The 18,183-nt window shown below is 40.4% G+C and overlaps 1 protein-coding gene across 1 annotated transcript in view; it reads right to left on the bottom strand.

Annotated features, from left to right (window-relative positions):
• U2AF2 (U2 small nuclear RNA auxiliary factor 2) overlaps positions 1–18,183 on the bottom strand; it is a 144,261-nt gene that overhangs the window by 114,357 nt on the left and 11,721 nt on the right. The gene's annotated exons all lie outside the window — the stretch shown is intronic.

Genomic DNA, 18,183 nt, shown 5'->3' with positions numbered 1-18,183 from the left:
TTTATGCCATGTAATCTGACAGCAGCATGAGGTAGGGACAAAGACCCCAATGTATCACTTTGGTTACTGTGTGCAGTAGTTGGGATAGTCACATTTCTCTACTGTGTAATAGATCTTCAGTGCTTATTTAGGCTGCACCTTCCAGTTGGCAGGACCTGTGACCCTGATGAAATCACAAGTCCTTCTGCACTTCAATGTTGCTGCCTACTTATGATTGGTCAATGCCACAAAGGAAGAAGTACAAGCCCCTGTGAAAAATATGTAATAGCACCCATTTGGAATTAACTCATTAGGTGCCAAATGTTTGCTAATCTCTCCACAACAGAGGCAAAATAAAAAAAAAATAAAAGTAGTATTCTGTTCTGCAGCCAATTACATTAAGTGTTCAGTTCAACATGAAAAATTTGATTTAAAAAGGTCCTCTTACGATTTTTTTCGATCTGTGACCGCCTAATTCTAAAAGGTAGGTGGGGTCGGCTGTCAGGATCCCACTGATCAGAGCATGTTGGAATATTGTAGTGATAATACTTTTTCCATAACATGGGGTGGAATATAATATGGAGATGTTTGATAGAATACAGCAGTGACTAATACAGTGGTATAGAAGCCGGCGGAGCATTCCCATAATTTATTGTATACAGCACTGACCCGTCACTGCAAGAGACCCTGATCACCATGAATATCGGCTCTTACAATGGAGTCCACGGGATGCTTTCTAATTAATTGTAATGTTGGTGTAGAATCACCTTCCGTTCATTGTTACAAGGTATGTTAGTTTTTTCATGTATGAATAGCCAGTTCTTATAAAGTATACCTACAAGTTCTATTACAAACTTGGGCTATTGCAAATACTCCTCAAAATACTAAAGGAGTATTCATACCCTTCTGGTAAAAAATAAATAAATAAATAAATAAAAATCTAGTGTGACCTCTGGGTGGATATTAAGGGTATGTGCACACGATGCAGAAATGAAGCAGAAAATTTCTGCATCATTTCTGCATCTCCCTGGCAGAAAAAACGCATGCAGATTGTGCATGCGTTTTTCCTGCAGAATACATGCGGATCCACATGCAGATTCACATGCGTTTCCGCATGCAGATTGACAAGCGCTTTCCAGGCGATGTTAGCATCACCTGGAAAGTGCTTGACAACTAGGTCACACTATATAAATCCATGCAAACAGCATGGATTTATATAGTGTGACCCGAGAGAGTGTATATACTTACCTCCGATGGCCCGCGCTGTCCTGCTCACTCCGTTCTCCCGGCTGCCGGCAACTTTGAATTGAAAGACCTGCCGACGTCAGCGTCACGTGACCCGTCACATGACTCTGACGTCACCGCAGGTCCTACAACTCACTGCAAGTGCCGGGAACCAAGAAGGAGCGGTGCGCGGGCCGACAGAAGGTAAGAATACATTTATTTTTTATTTTATTCTTCTTTTTTAATGGTACCTGGGTGTGGATGAGACTCTCCTCTCCTCCACACCCGGGTACCATCCGCACATTAGAACGCACCAATTACGCAAGTACAAATGCTGTCTTGCGGAATTGGCGCGTTCTAATGCAAGTCAATGGCGGCGAAATCGCCGCGTTTCCGCAAAATTAATTGACATGCTGCGGATTTTTGACCGCAGCGTTAACGCTGCGGAAAAATCCGCATCATGGGCACAGCACATGCGGATTTCCATTGGGGAACATTGCTGCCCTTCTACCATGCGTTTTTCATGCGTTTCCGCGGCGTTTACGCAACTGCAAAAACGCCGCGGAAACGCATGAAATACGCATCGTGTGAACACAGCCTAACTGCGGTTTAAGGCATCTTGTGGAGTTCAAATGAATAGGGGTATTTTTAAGTTCAGATTTTTCTATTTTGGTTTTTAGATGACATGTTTCAAACAGCCATTTTTCACCATCTGTATGTGGACCACAATAACTGAACTGACCGCGGGTCACAAAACCCAAACTTATGGCCTACTAGGTGTCTATTATGCAATAAGTTTGCATTGGGAGACCCAGGGTCAGTCAGGGCATTGTGGTCACTGTGTGAACCGTGAAATACACCCATCGAAACTCAGTCAAACATGAAACCTACACTTTTTCCACTGACACATGACGGGCTTAAGTGAGGGCTTATATGTAGGAGGAGTTGTATTTATTGGTACCATTTTGGGGTAAATAACATTTTTTGATTGATTTTTTTGCCAGACTTTCCTATAGCAGAATAAGTTAAACACAGGAGGTCATGAAAGGTTTGTATTTATTTCTATGCTCTGCACTGTGATCAAAAAGTAGAAGACATCGTGTTTCTTACGCTTTGATACTCTTGCACACTAAAACCTTTATTTTTCAAACATTTTTTGCATCATCACCATAGATGATTCGGAGAGCTGTACATTCTTTACTTCTCTGGCGACAGCCATGTAAGTGAGGGCTTTTTTTTTTTTTTTGCCGGATATGAAGAGGTTTTCAGTAAAATCACTTTTTATAGTGAAGGAAATAATTATTTGATCCCTTGCTGTTTTTGTAAGTTTGCCCACTAACAAAGACATGAACAGTCTAATTTTAAAGGGTAGGTTAATTTTAACATTGAGAGATTAAAAAAAAAAAAAAATTCAAGAAAATCACATTGTATAAATTAGATACATTTGCATTTTGCAGTGTGAAATAAGTATTTGATTTCTCTGGCAAACAACACTTAATACTTGGTGGCAAAACCCTTGTTGGCACACACATGTCAGGAGGAATTTTGGTCCACTCCTCTTTGCGGATCATCTCTAAATCATTAAGATTTTGAGGCTATCGCTTGGCAACTCAGAGCTGCAACTCCCTCCATAAGTTTTCTATTGGATTAAGGTCTGGAGACTGGCTAGGCCACTCCATGACCTTAATGTGCATCTTTTCGAGCCACTCCTTTGTTGCCTTGGCTGTATGTTTTGGGTCATTGTTTTGCTGGAAGACCCAGCCACAACCCATTTTTAATATATTATATACACACGTGTGTGTGTGTGTGTGTGTGTGTGTGTGTGTGTGTGTGTGTGTGTGTGTGTGTGTGTGTGTGTGTGTGTGTGTGTGTGTGTGTGTGTGTGTGTGTGTGTGTGTGTATATACACACACACACACTTTCGCCACATTAAAAATGAAAAAAATTTGGTATCACCTTTTTGTAATGACGATATAATATACGAGTTTCACTTTATTAGGATTGCTGCTGCCAATAGGTGGCGCTATAGAGAATAAGAGGACTTGAACTCTAAAGAGGCAGTTTGCATAAATATTATAAAAAAAAACAGAAAAAAAAACAAAACAAAAAAACAGTGGGGCTATGTTCACACGTTGGGTTTTTAAACAACAAATCTGCAGCAAAACTGATCTCTGGCAGGAAATCAGCTGCGTCAAAACGCAGGTTTTGATGCGTTTTTTCAGCGTTTTCTTCACAATCCTTCTGTCTCTATTTATGCATGTACATAAAGTTCTGTGAAAAAAAAAAAACATTCTATTTTACCATCAAAAACACTGATGCAAATTTTGGTGTGTTTTTTTTTCATCACTCATTACTTACAACCCAACCAAGGCACAAAATACGCAACAAAAAAAACATGGTGTGAACAGAAAATTCTGGTTTCCCAGACTTTGCTGGAACTGCAAAAAATTTGCATAAAAATCTGCAGCAAAAAGAGCTGAAAACAACGCGTGAACATAAGTACACATATTTGTTATCGCCGCATCCTGAACGACCTGACCTATAAAACTGTCCTACTAGTTAACGCTTTAGTGAACACCGTAAAAAAAAAAAGTGTTTTATCATCACAAACAAAAAGTGGAATAAAACGCGATCAAAGACGAATGTAAATAAAAATTGTACAGCTGAAAACGTCATCTTGTCCCGCAAAAAACACGCAGCAATACAGCTCCATCAGCCAAAAAGAAGTTATAGCTCTCAGAATAAAGAGATGCAAAAAAAATTCTTCTATAAAAAATAGTGCGTGTAGAAGCACTAAAACACAAAAAACCTATATAAATGTGGCATTGCTGTAACCTTCTTGACCAGAAGAATAAAGCTACATCAATTTTACCACACGCGGAACGGCATTAAAAAAAAAAAAAAAAATTCCTGAACCGTTTGTTTATTCTGCCTCCCAAAAATCGGAATAGAAAAAGTGATCAAAAAAATGTCACGTGCTTGAAATTGTACCAATAAAATCATCAACAGGTCGCGCAAAAAATAAGCCGTCACATGACTTGTCGGCCAAAAATATGGAAAAATGATAACTCAAAATATGGCTATGCAAAAGCGTATTTTGCTGTGTGACAGTTGGCAAACAAAAACCCGATATAAATCTGGTATCTCTAATCAAGCCGAGCCGAAGAATAAAGTGGTCTAATCACTTATAACGCTGTCTCATAGTGAATGGATCCCTCGGGATAGGGTTAGAATTTTTTCAAAAGTAAAAGTAAAAAAAAATGACGATATGGTGACTAGAGTTGAGCACAAGTGCTCTACTCGAGTTTGCATCCGGTGCTCGGGTATGCACAGAGTATTGCAGGTCTTCGAGTGACATGCTCGAATCTACGCCCCATGTTTCGCGGCTGTTTTACAGCCTAAAAAAAAAAAAAAACAACACAGGGATTGCCTACCATCCACAAGCAATCCACGCATGGTTTTATTGTTAATCAATATCATGACCTAATGTTATCAAAATTCTGTGCCGTACCTCTGGGTTCAAAATGTTCACTATACACCTTGATAAAATCCTTGAGGGCTCCATTTTCCAAAATGGGGTCACTTGTGAGGAGGGGGGTTTCCACTTGTTTAGGCACATCAGCGGTTCTGCAAACGATACATGGCGTCCACCCTCGATTCCAGCAAATTTTGAGTTCAAAAAGTCACACAGTGCTCCTTCCCTTTTGAACCTTGGCGTACACCCAAACTGTTTTTTTTTTCCACACATATGGGGGGGGGGGGGGGGGGGGGGTATCTGTGTACTCAGGAGAAATTGCCCAACAGTTTTTGGGGTCCATTTTCTCCTCTTACACTTGTGAAAATAAAAAAATTGGTGTCAAAAGAATTAGTGGAAAAAGATTTTTTTTTTTTATTTGCATGGCTCCATGTTCTGGAAGCACCTAGGGGTTAAAGGTGCTCACCACACATCTAGATAAGTTCCCTGAGGGGTCTAGTTTCCAAAATGGTGTCACTTGTGTGGGTTTTCCACTGTTTACACCCATCAGGGGCTCCCCAAATGCGACATGGCGTCCGCTAATTATTTAAGCAAAGTATACATTAAAAAATTCAAATTGGTGCTCCTTCCCTTCTGAGCCCTGTGGTCTCCCCCTCCCCCCCCCCGAAACCCCCCCACAAATGGGGTATCTGCGTGCTCAGGAGAAATTGCACAACAAATTTTGTAGTCAATTTTTCCTGTTACCCTTGCGTAAATTTAAAAAAAAAAAAAAAAAAAAAGGGTCTAAATTTCTCTCTCAAAAAGTGCATTGTTTTCTTCCAGATTCCAAAAATTCCTATGAAGCACCTGAAGTGTTTAACATCTTGAATGTGATTTTGAGCAAGGCTGTGGAGTCAGAGCCCATTTTGGTTGAGTCAGTATAAAATGGACCAACTCCGACTCGGAAATAATAAATTGGGCACAGTAGTTCAATCCAGTTTGTGGGGAATAGTTTTTCATAAGAATTTGGGAAAGTTATGAAATGCCCTATAAATGTCTGTCCTATTCCTGATCTAAGGGTCTAGACTTTTAGCTGAGATGAATCTGTGCTACAGTAAATTCATCCCTTATACTGACTCCACAGCCCTGATTTTGAGCACCTTGAGGGGTGCAGTTTTTAGAATGGTGTCACCTTTGGGTATTATCTGTTATAAATGCCCCTCAAAGTCACTTCAAATGTGAAGTGGTCCTTAAAGAAAAAAAAAAAAGGTTTTGTAAATTTTGTTGGGAAAGTTAGAAATCGTTGCTCAACTTTTAACCCTTATTTAACAAAAAAAAAAAAAGTTTGTTACAAAATTGTGCTCACGTAAAGTAGACATGTGGGAAATGTTATTAACTATTTTGCGTAACATATTTCTGATTTAAGGGCATGAAATTTCAAAGTTTGAAAATTGCGAAGTTCTCAAAATTTTTGCCAAACTTCCGATTTTTTCAAACACCAGTCATATCAAATAAATTTTACCACTCTCATGAAGTACAGTATGTCACGAAAAAACAAGCTCAAACTCCGTGGGATCCGTTGAAGCGTTCCAGAGTTATTAACGCAAAGTGACACTGGTCAGAACTGCCAACCTTCACTAGTTTACTTGCATCTTCCTGCAGGAAACAAGATGAATTCCCGCCGCAGTCAGTTGAGGATGATGATGCGTCTGTATAATAACACCCCCCCCCCCCCCCAACTCTCCTCTGAGTTGGAGTTTACAATCGCCTCTATTGTTGAAGTGCCGGCTTTAATTCCTTTCAGAGATTTCTTAAATCACTACCCTAATCATGGTTCTCGTATTATCCATGAGGGAAGGGGACTCTTCTGTCAGGATTTTCTCAATACAGTCCTTACGCAGTCTTTTAGTGTAGGTGGATGATAATCAATTTTTGCATAGTGCACATTCCTTGTACTTTGTGCTTTCCTAGGACACATGTAGAAAAAAAATAAATACAGGCATTTAGAAAAGTTTTTATTCATGAATTTAACCCTGACTCACCCTACCTGACGCAGGACTACCGAGGTCAGAGGGGCTGCTTCCGTAGGTTTTCCAGATTGGTTGATGTCCTCTATCTGGAACACCTCACGCAGCATGGTTCAGAGGGAGGGGGGTGTGGGGGTTCAGTCTGTTATCTCCCAGGTCCACCCTGGACTAAGCCAGGAGTAGGGAGTGGCTTTAGTCCCATCCCTGGTTCTGTTGCTGCTGCAGTTGTTGATGGGGATGAACTATGTCATTTCAGACTGTGCCCCAAGAATACACCCAGCTCCATTCCAGTGACACACCATGTCAATCTCCCGGAATGCATTGCGCCACCAGATGTGACGTGGGATGCTCAGCTGAGTTCCGTTGGAGCACCGCGCCATACCAGGCCGTGCCCCCGGAACGGACGTCATTCTACTTCCGCTGGCTCCCAGGGATGCACAGCGCTCCTGGGGAGATGTCCCTGAACACTGGCCACTCAGCCCATCAGGGACTCCGCTTCATTCGTCACTGATGGGACTTCAGCCCAGGTAGGATCTTCACTTCTCCAGCAGCACCGGGTAGCCGTAGAGGCTCCCTCAAGAACAGGAAACCACAGAAAAGTACTAGAGGGCTCCGCCTTTTAAAGCTGTAGGGTTTCCTGTCCTTGGGGGCAGATCTCTATCTCCATATTGCTGTCGTAGTAAATGAGGAAAAGAGATTTTTTTTACATCTTTGAACTTTACTTTCAATAGCCTCTGTTGCACTGACTTGCAAGCTGCAGAATGAGTTTAAGGGGCCGTCCCATTTACAAAATTACATTTTAAATCAATAAATCTTGCAATAAGTTCCACAAGCGTTTGTTAATAAAAAAAAAATGTTCCTGTGCTGAGAAAACCTTATAAATGTGCCCCTGCTGTGTACTGTGTAATGGTTGTCTGACCGTGCAGGAACATGGTCTGATCATACCACATCTCCTGGGCAGGGGGGAAAGACAGGACAGCAGGCGATAGCAGTTAATGCTTTATGTGAAGTAAAAATTAAAAAAACAGGCAAGGAAGTGTTTTACCTCAAAAAGAATGGATTTGCAGCTGATGCTTTCTGTAATGTGTGTACACATGTTTTTTCACCAGCCCAGGAGCTGTGGCATGTTCAGACCACGTTACTGCATGTGGAACATGAATGATATCTTAAATGGATATTACAGTAAAACATGTATTCCCTTAAAATCATTGTTTATTTTATTTATATATACATACATACATACAGTACAGACCAAAAGTTTGGACACCTTCTCATTTAAAGATTTTTCTGTATTTTCATGACTATGAAAATTGTACATTCACACTGAAGGCATCAAAACTATGAATTAACACATGTGGAATTATATACTTAACAAAAAAGTGTGAAACAACTGAAAATTTGTCTTATATTCTAGGTTCTTCAAAGTAGCCACTTTTTGTTTTGATGACTGCTTTGCACACTCTTGGCATTCTCCTGGCGAGCTTCAAGAGGTAGTCACCTTAAATGGTCTTCCAACAATCTTGAAGGAGTTCCCAGAGATGCTTAGCACTTGTTGGCCCTTTTGCCTTCACTCTGCGGTCCAGCTCACCCCAAACCATCTCGATTGGGTTCAGGTCTGGTGACTGTGGAGGCCAGGTTATCTGGCATAGCACCCCATCACTCTCCTTCTTGGTCAAATAGCCCTTACACAGTCTGGAGGTGTGTTTGGGGTCATTGTCCTGTTGAAAAATAAATGATGGTCCAACTAAACGCAAACCGGATGGAATAGCATGCCGCTGCACGATGCTGTGGTAGTCATGCTGGTTCAGTATGCCTTCAATTTTGAATAAATCCCCAACAGTGTCACCAGCAAAGCACCCCCACACCATCACACCTCCTCCTCCATGCTTCATGGTGGGAACCAGGCATGTAGAGTCCATACGTTCACCTTTTCTGTGTCACACAAAGACACGGTGGTTGGAACCAAAGATCTCAAATTTGGACTCATCAGACCAAAGCAAAGATTTCCACTGGTCTAATGTCCATTCCTTGTGTTCTTTAGCCCAAACAAGTCTCTTCTGCTTGTTGCCTGTCCTTAGCAGTGGTTTTTTAGCAGCTATTTTACCATGAAGGCCTGCTGCACAAAGTGTCCTTTTAACAGTTGTTGTAGAGATGTGTCTGCTGCTAGAACTCTGTGTGGCATTGACCTGGTCTCTAATCTGAGCTGCTATTAACCTGCGATTTCTGAGGCTGGTGACTCGGATAAACTTATCCTCAGAAGCAGAGGTGACTCTTGGTCTTCCTTTCCTGGGGCGGTCCTAATGTGAGCCAGTTTCTTTGTAGCGCTTGATGGTTTTTGCAACTGCACTTGGGGACACATTCAAAGTTTACCCAATTGGACTGACTAACCTTCATTTCTTAAAGTAATGATGGCCACTCGTTTTTCTTTACTTAGCTGCTTTTTTCTTGCCATAATACAAATTCTAATAGTCTATTCAGTAGGACTATCAGCTGTGTATCTACCAGGCTTCTGCACAACACAACTGATGGTCCCAACCCCATTTATAAGACAAGAAATCCCACTTATTAAACCCGACAGGGCACACCTGTGAAGTGAAAACCATTTCCGGTGACTACCACTTGAAGCTCATCAAGAGAATGCCAAGAGTGTGCAAAGCAGTCATCAAAGCAAAAGGTGGCTACTTTGAAGAACCTAGAATATAACACATATTTTCAGTTGTTTCACACTTTTTTTGTTAAGTATATAATTCCACATGTGTTAATTCATAGTTTTGATGCCTCAGTGTGAATGTACAATTTTCATAGTCATGAAAATACAGAAAAATCTTTAAATGAGAAGGTGTGTCCAAACTTTTGGTCTGTACTGTACATACACACACACCATATAGACTACCCCACACACTACCAATTCACTATTGACTATGTGGCTAAGAGTCAGTAACTTCCTGCTCACAGTAGCAGAGTGGTAACCATGATAAACAGCGGGTTACTAAGTGCACGTGTGCCCCTAGTAACCCGCTGTTTATCATGGTTACCAGCCTGCTCCTGCTTCAGCAGCAGGCTGGTAACCAGGAGCGGGATATCGTGGAAAGATTCTTTCCACGATGTCGCTGCTCCTCTGATCGCTGGTGAGCCTGCCTGTTTGACAGCTCACCAGCGATCACTTAGCGACGCACCAGCGATACCGGCCAGGTCACATCGTTGTCGGGATCGCTGGTGCGTCGTTATGCGAGACTGTACCTTAAGAGTTTTTTTTCAGGCGCAAGCTTAAATGGAAACACCCTCGGATGATCGCAGCTTCTAGTCTCCCATGGAGAATCGCCTGATCAATGAAAATAAAAATAAAAATCAGATCGGTAAACGGCATAACGAGAAAAAAAAAAATCTAAACACCAGAATAACTTTTTTTTTTTTTTTGTCGCTGCAACATTTTAATAAAATGCAATAACAGGCAATCAAAATATCGTATCTACACCAAAATGGTATCAATAAAAATGTCAGCACAACTCGCAAAAGATAAGCCCTCACCCGGCACCAGAAAAAATGTAGACACTATAGTTCTCGTAAAATGGCGTGTTTTTTCGTTTGTTTTTTTAACAAACCTTGGATTTTTTTTTCTTCACTCAAAAAAGAACCTATACATGTTGTTTGGTATCTACGAACTCGTAATTAACTGGAGAATCAGGTCAGTTTTAGCATTTCATGAACATAGTATAAAAAAAAAAAAAATTGTGGAATTGCACCTTTTTTGCAATTTCACCTCATTTGGAATTTTGTTCCCCGTTTTAAAGTAGACTATATGGTAAGATCAATGGTGTTGTTCAAAAGTACAACTCGTCCAGCAAAAAACAAGCCCCTCACATGGCCATATTGAAAAAAAAAAAATTATGGCTGTGGGAACAAGGGGAGCAAAAAAAAAAAAAAAAAAGCGCAAAAACTGAAGAGGGCTGCAGCATGATAGTTGATCCAGCGTCTGTTAAAATAATTATTTTATTTTTCGTCCACTAAGAAACTTGCAAAAATTACAAAGGTTGCATAGACAGGGTAGGGGAGCAAGACTCATTTCGAACGCTCACTTGCGTTCCTTATCACTGCATAGCTACACAATGAAAAGGATTTTCTAAAATACTAAAAATGTGCCAATGAAAACAGTTGGAACAAATCACATGACATAATTACCACATTAAGCAACAGGTGCATGAAAATAGTCAATAGTGATACATGGTTTCTCTCTTCAGATTAAAACCCTTTGGGCTTCTTGAATTCAGATTAAATATCCAATACGCTTCTTTTGTCAATAATTTTCGTTTTATATCTCCACCAGATTTAGTTAAAGCATTCAATGAATTAAAATCCATGAAAGACATCACAGTAAAAAGGGCTGACAAAGGGGGCAAGATAGTTGTTTAGACACTGAAACTTATAGGACGCAGATTTTGAAGCTTTTGTCTGATGAAAAGACATATCCCTGCTTAAAATTCAATCCAACAAAAAAATTTAGTGAGCAAATCAACATCTTAATAGCGGAGGGTGTAAAATTGGGCATATTAACAAAAAAAAAAAATCAGTGAATATTTAATATCATTGAATCCTGTAACACCTACAATGACTGCTCTGCCAAACATACATAAAGACATCCTTCCACCCCCAATGCGACCAATAATCAATAGAATTGGATCATGTAATGAACATCTCGGTGAGTTGTTAGATTCGATCTTACCACCTTTGGTACAGCGCGTGCCTGGATATATCAAAGACACCAAGGATAGTTTAGATCAGTTGTCAAACAAAAGATGGTCATCAGATTACAACTGGATAGGCTTTGATGTTAATTCTTTATATACTTCTATACCATGTTATGTAGCTATGGAAGCACTGGAGATTCCATTTGGAAAAATACAGTCCGTATACTGATGTAATGCAAGAACATATAATAGATGAGACAAATTTTTTATTAAATCATAATTATTTTGTTTTTGACAGAATTTTTTATTTACAGATCCAAGGTGTCTCAATGGGTGCTCGTTTCTCACCTTCTTTGGCAAATCTGACTATGTCATATTGGAAACATTGTTTTTTGTATTCAGACAGTAATCCTTATATACCTAATTTGTCCTGGTATGGAAGATTTATGGATGATATGATATTCGTCTGCCATTCCAGGATTTGTTACATTTTTTGAATGACAATTCATTTAATTTGCGCTTTACTGTTTCTTATAGTTCAAAAGTTTTGGTGTTCTTAGATTTGATTCTTACGGGCATTCCAGGTGAAATTGTATCCACTGCTATTCATCGCAAACCATCTGCAGGTAATTCCATCATGCATTTTTCTAATAGACAACCACAGCATGTAGCTAAAGCCATACTAGTAGGTGAGTTCACAAGAATTGTCAGAAATTGCTCTGATCCCATAGTTGTTGAAAATGAAGTAATATCAACCTCAAAAAAAGATTAAAACAGGGTTATCCCCAATGGGTATTGGACAGGGGTAAAAAAATAATTTCTGGTAAAAAAAGGACTGATCTATTGCATCCTAAAACAAAAGTAAAAAATGATTTTTTGAAAAATAAACCTGTCATCTCGCTGCAAATTTCAGAAATAAAAAAATTGTTTAAACATTTACCAATACTTTTTGAAGATGAAACATTAGTATGCATTAAGAAAAAAGACTAATGTTGTGGCAAAAAAGGCACCTTCATAAGGTGACTCACTTTCTCCAACATTTTTTCTGATCCTCACATAAAAAAAGCACTTGGTTGCAGCAAAAAGGGCAGTTTAAATGTGGTTCACTGAAATGTCGCATGTGTTCATACACACTGTGCAGTTCTGTTTTTCATGATTCTGATCATTCAAATGAATATAAAATCAAACAGTATATTAATTGTGATTCAGAGAACGTGGTATACAAAATGAATTGTACTATATGCGATAAATTTTATATAGGTTGCACTACACGTAAATTAAAAACTAGGTTTACTGAACATTATAATGACATACTTAATTAAAATAATATCAGTAGAAATGTCTCAGCTATTGCAAAGCATTTTATTATTGAGCACAATCGTGAGATGTCTTCTTTGCAAGTTTTAGGTATTGAAAAACTTTTTCCACATGCAAGAGGTGGAGATATAAAGCAAAAATTATTGACAAAAGAAGCGTATTGGATATTTAATCTGGATTCAAGAAACCCAAAGGGTTTTAATCTGAAGAGAGCAACCATGTATCACTATTGACTGTTTTCATGCACCTTTTGCTTAATGTGGTAATTATGTCATGTGATTTGTTTCAACTGTTTTCATTGGCACATTTTTAGCATTTTAGAAAATCCTTTTCATTGTGCAGCTATGCAGTGATAAAGGACACAAGTGAGCGTTCGAAACGCGTCTTGCTCCCCTACCCTGTCTATGCAGCCTTTGTAATTTTTGCAAGTTTTTAATGGACAAAAAATAAAGAAAATTATTTTACCAGACGCTGGAACAACTATCCCCTTTTTTTTTTTTTTTTTTTAAGCATATTCTGGTGTGGATCCACCTGGTTCCGTGCAAGCTGGATTATAAGTACTGGGTGAGCTGGCTTTCCTTTTACTATATGTGAAAGAAAAAAAGTTACACGGGTAATGGGAGTTTTTGGAACTCATGAAAGCACCGTGAGAGGAGATCCGCCCACCAAGGACAGCAAACCTACAGGCTAAAAGGGCTGCACCTATCTCCTGCTTCAGCTGCATTACAGAGCATGAGGGGAGCACCAAGGTTATTACAACAACTTTACCTACAGCACAATTCACCCATAAGTGTGTAGACTATATCCGATTAAAAGGGAGTGCTCCCACAAATGTGACGGGAGGGAATATAAGGGTGCTGCCATTGGTTCCGAAAAATCCCTTTACTGGTAAATGACTAAGACTATCGATCACCCATGACAGCACCACAAAAGAATTGCAGAGATTAATTCTAGGGGAGGGACCACAGCCTGGAGCACTCTTCTCCCAAAAGGTGAGATCGGCAGAGGCACCCATATCTAGTCTATAGTGCCTATAAAAAGTAAAAGGCGACCAGGTAGCAGCCTTACAAATCTCTTCTATTGAGACACAGGCCTTCTCTGCCCAGGTTGCCACCGCTAGAGTAGAATGAGCCTTTAGACATTTCGGCACTTCCTCGCCGCTAGATGAGTAGGCTAGGGAGCTTGCCTCCCTAATCCATCTAGCAACGGTGGGTTTAGAGGCTTTATACCCTTTCCTAGCACCCTGGTGACATGCAAATAATGACCCGTCTTTCCTACAGCTTTCAGTGGCAGAAAGATACCCAATTACACATCTAATGTCTAATGTGAGCAATTTTTCCACTTTTTAATTTTTTGGACTGGAACAAAAGGGAGGGCAGAATTACAGGCGCATCTCACTAAATTAGAATATCAAAAAGTTGATTTATTTCAGTTCTTCAATACAAAAAGTGAAACATTATATAGAGTCATTACAAACAGAGTGATCTATTTCAAGTGTTTATTTCGGTTAATGTTGAGGATTATGGCTTACAGCCAATGAAAACACAAGTCATTATCTTACAAGTAAATTAGAATACTTATAACATCTTGAAAAATTATTTTAAAATCTGAAATGTTGGCATACTGAAATGTATATTCAGTAAATGCACTCAATACTTGGTAGGGGATCCTTTTGCATCACTTACTGCATCAATGCGGCATGGCATGGAGCCGATCAGCCTGTGGCAGTGCTGAGGTGTTATGGAAGCCCAGGTTGCTTTGATAGCAGCCTTCAGCTCGTCTGCATTGTTGGGTCTGGTGTCTCATATCTTCCTCTTGACAATACTCCATAGATTCTCTATGGGGTTAAGCTCAGGCAAGTTTGCTGGCCAATCAAGCACAGTGATACTGTTGTTTTAAAACCAGGTATTGGTACTTTTGGCAGTGTGGACAGGTGCCAAGTCCTGCTAAAGAATGACATTTCCGTCTCCAAAAAGCTTGTCGGCTGAGGAAAGCATGAAGTGCTCTAAAATTTCCTGGTAGACGGCTGCGCTGACTTTGGTCTTAATAAAACACAGTGGATATACACCAGCAGATGACATAGCTCCCAAAACCATCACTAATTGTGGAAACTTCACACTAGACCTCAAGCAGCTTGGATTGTGGCCTCTCCACTCTTCCTCCAGAATCTGGGACCTTGATTTCCAAATGAAAAATTGTAACTCTGGGACCTTGTGGAGTGTGTCAATGACTGCCTTCTGGATATCTGTCAAGTCAGCAGTCTTCCCCATGATTGTGGAGCCTACTGAAACAGACTAAGGGACCTTTCTGAACGCTTAGGAAGCCTTTGCAGGTGTTTTTTGTTAATTATTTTCATTTACTGAGATAATGACTTGTGTTTTCATTGGCTGTAAGCCATAATCATCAACATTAACAGAAATAAACACTTGAAATAGATCACTCGCTTAGTAATGACAATATAGTAGGAGTTTCACTTTTTGTATTGAAGAACTGAAATAAATTAACTTTTTGATGATAGTCTAATTGAGTGAGATGCACCTGTACCTCCTGTAGCCTATGAAAACGAGTCACTACCTTCGGAAGATAGGCCAGGTCCGGTTTAAAGATTAACCTATCATCTAGGATTTGTGTAAATGGAAGGGCTATAGACAGGGCTTGGATGTCACTAACTATTCTGGCTGAGGTTAATGCCACTAGTAGGGCTGTTTTAAGGGAAAGGATTTTAAGAGTTGCTGATTTTAGGGGTTCAAATGATGTGTTGGTCAAGGCTGTTAGGACCAAATTCAAGTTCCATGGCAACAGTTTAACCTTAGCCATGGGCCTAGATCTTAACGATGCCTTAATGAATTGAGAAACCCAATGATCTCCCACCAAATCGCAGCTATACAAGGCCACGAGCGCAGACACCTGAACCTTTAGGGTGATGGTGAATAACTCTAACTCAAGGCCTTTCTGTAGAAACTCCAAGATGGTCCCTATAGGTTCCTCCTTCTTAACCTTAGCCCCTGAAAAAGATAGAAACTTACTCCAGGTTCTAGCATATATTTGGGCTGTGATTGGTTTTCTACTCTGTAGTAGAGTGTTTATGAGATTTGGGGAAAACCCTCTTTTTAACAAGTGTCCTCAAGCTCCACGCCGTCAAGTGGAGGCCGGTTGCTAGTGGATGGAATATTGGGCCTTGTGAGAGTAGGTCCAGGATCTCGGGTAGAACCCAAGGATCGGACACCAACATCCTCTTCAGGCAAGAAAACCAATGCCTCTTGGGCCAGAAGGGGGTGATCAACACTACCCTCGCTCCGTCTGCCCTGATCTTTTTTTTTATAACTACCAAAATTAATAACACTGGAGGGAAGGTGTAAGCCAAACTGAAATTCCAGGGGATCTGGAGAGCTAAAGGATTTTCCCTCGGGTTCTGTGAACAGAAAACCCTGACCTTGCGGTTTAGCTTTGTGGCAAACAAATCCACCACTGGGAAACCCCATTTCCGAACTATCAGAGTGAAGACTTCTTGGTTCAGAACCCATTTTCCTTCCCTTTGGGAATTGTGGCTTAGAAAGTCCCCCTTGGAATTTATTTCCTTTTATGTGTAAAGCAGTCAGGGAAAGGAGAGGACTTTCTGCAATAAACGATCTGACAATTTCATCAATGTTTTTGACCGAATTTCCCCTTGGTGGTTTATGTAGGCCACAGATACGACTGTCCAGATAGAATCTTGACGTTCTGGCTCTAAAAGGATACAAGGAACCCGCTTACCACTCGCCCCACTGCCAACAACTCTTCAGCGTTGAAAATACTTTCTCACCCCTTGTTCAAACCCCTTACATCTCTACCTAGATGAGCCTCACATCCGTGGCGATTACTCGAGTGACATCTACCACCCAGGGAACCCCCCTGGACAGGTTTGAGTCTTTTAACCACCACCGAAAGAATTGTATTGATCGTGGGAACAATGTCATTTTACTCTCCAAATGCCCTTTAAAAAGGGAAGATTCATTGTGTAACATGTAGGTGGGTATTTATGTCCATTTTATCAAAGTCCATTTTTCAAAGTGGCTGCAGTTAATCATGGATGGAATCTAACATTCATCTCTTTTCATACAGGTATAAACTCCATTCATCCCTTTAAAGCCTGCATGCTCATCTCTGCAACTCTGAATTATTGGTATACATTTCATCCATCTTACTGAATTTGTACCCTGATGTTTTCCTCAGTTTATGATCCATGCTCGTCTGTAAGCTTGTATATTTCTCTGTTAATTTATTGCCTCCTGCTGTCTTAAGCTAGTTGATTGATTGTTAACGAGCTAATTTTGTGATAGAACAAACTATTCTATATATTCAGATAGCGTTTTTTGGGGATGCATTTATGTCCAATTTATCAAAGTTAATCATGGCAGGAGACAGGTATGACATTCAAAGAAAACTACTTCCACAACATTTGCATTGCAACAAATAAGCACCATATGTAACTATCATATTCTGGCTGCTGCATTCACGCACATCCACCGCCCCCACATACACCCTCTGTACTCCATCCATATTGGCCCCGCTCTCCTCTCCTATATACAGCACTCATACTCTCTTCACAATCCTAAATTGCACAGATTCAATCACTCCCAACATACAACACAAGAAACGCTCACAAATCACTTAACCATAGGCTCACTCTCGCTATCCTCCTTCACCTAGTCACAGGATATATCTCTCCCAACCATGGCCCTTCTTGTAATAGTAGGTCGATCCCCTCCCCTGCTAATCTCATTAATATTCCCTGCATGCCTTCTGTCTCAATTGTGCACTTTAGAACGCTCGGTCGGTATGTAAAAAAACTCTCCTAAATCCATGACTTTTTCCTTTCAAATTCCCTTAAACTTCTGGCTCTTAGGCTGTGTGCCCACAATGAAGACATGCTCAGGATTTTTTCCTGAGCGTTTCAGTATCTCCCTGGCAGAAAAAACGCATGCAGATAGTACATGCGTTTTTCCTGCCAGGGACATGCGGATGTGAAGCGTTCTTCACATACATTTCCACATGCGGGTTGACAAGCGCTTTCCAAGCGTTTTTAGCATCACTTGGAAAGTGCTTGTCAACTTAGTCACACTATATAAATCCATGCAAATGGAATGGATTTATATAGGGTGACCGTAAAGAATGGTAAAAAGTAAAAAATAAATCTATTCTTACCTTCCGATGGCCCCCGGAGTCTTCCTTCGCTCCGTCCTGGCTGCCGGCAGATCGCGGTACACTGCACTAGGACCTGCCGTCACATGACTAGGACGTCAGCGCAGGTCCTTCAGTCCATCGGGAGCTGCCGGCAAAGGAGGACAAGTGCTGCAGGAGTCGTCAGAAGGTAAATATAATAAAAAATAAATATTATTTTCTTTTTTTCACAGGTTCTATGGTACCCAGGTCTGGAGGAGAGTCTCCTCTCCTCCACACCCGGGTACCATCCGCACATAGAAACGCATATTATTCTCGTGTACAAATGTACTGACACA

Source organism: Phyllobates terribilis, unplaced genomic scaffold (assembly GCF_046119375.1).
Source record: "Phyllobates terribilis strain yellow unplaced genomic scaffold, ASM4611937v1 Scaffold_12__6_contigs__length_324123572, whole genome shotgun sequence".
In the NCBI taxonomy this organism is placed as follows: Eukaryota; Metazoa; Chordata; class Amphibia; order Anura; family Dendrobatidae; genus Phyllobates; species Phyllobates terribilis.
This window is presented reverse-complemented; position numbering and strand designations above follow the sequence as displayed.